Genomic DNA, 776 nt, shown 5'->3' with positions numbered 1-776 from the left:
CGAAACTACTGTTCCGACTAGACCCAAAATCGGGTTGTTACAACTCTCCCTCCTTTAGGGATTTTCGTCCCCGAAAATCTTACCAGAAAATAGGTTTGGGTACTGTTTTGTCCTAGCTTCCTCAGGTTCTCATGTAGCCTCTTTGACCCCATGTCGTTGCCACAAAACTTTCGCTAGGGCTATACTTTAATTTCTCAATTATTTAACTTCCCGAGCTAGAATCTTGATCGGTTCTTCACCATAAGTCATATCAAGTCGAATCTCAATTTCTGTCGGTGAAATCACATGTGAGGGATCAGAACGGTATCGTCACATCATCGAATCATGAAACATATTATTAATCCTTTCTAACTCTGTCGGTAAAGCTAGCTGATATGCCACTAGACCTATTCTTTCAATAACCTCATACGACCCAATGAAACATGGACTTAACTTGCCTTTACGACCAAATCTCAGAATCTTCTTCTACGGAGATACTTTTAGAAATACTTTATCACCAATTTGAAATTCTATTTCTTTTCTTTTCAGATTTGCATACGACTTTTGTCGATCTGAAGCGGCTTTCAAGCAATCACGGATTACTTTTACTTTTTCTTTGGTTTCTCTAACCAAATCAACCCCTTGAGTCTATCTCTCACTAAGCTCAGTCCAATACAATGGAGTTCGACACTTGCGGCCATATAATGCCTCGTACAGTGCCATCTTTATACTCGACTGAAAACTGTTGTTATAAGTAAATTTGACCAATGGTAGATATTTCTCCCAACTACCTTCGA

This window comes from Gossypium hirsutum, chromosome A11, assembly GCF_007990345.1.
Source record: "Gossypium hirsutum isolate 1008001.06 chromosome A11, Gossypium_hirsutum_v2.1, whole genome shotgun sequence".
NCBI lineage: Eukaryota > Viridiplantae > Streptophyta > Magnoliopsida > Malvales > Malvaceae > Gossypium > Gossypium hirsutum.
This window is presented reverse-complemented; position numbering follows the sequence as displayed.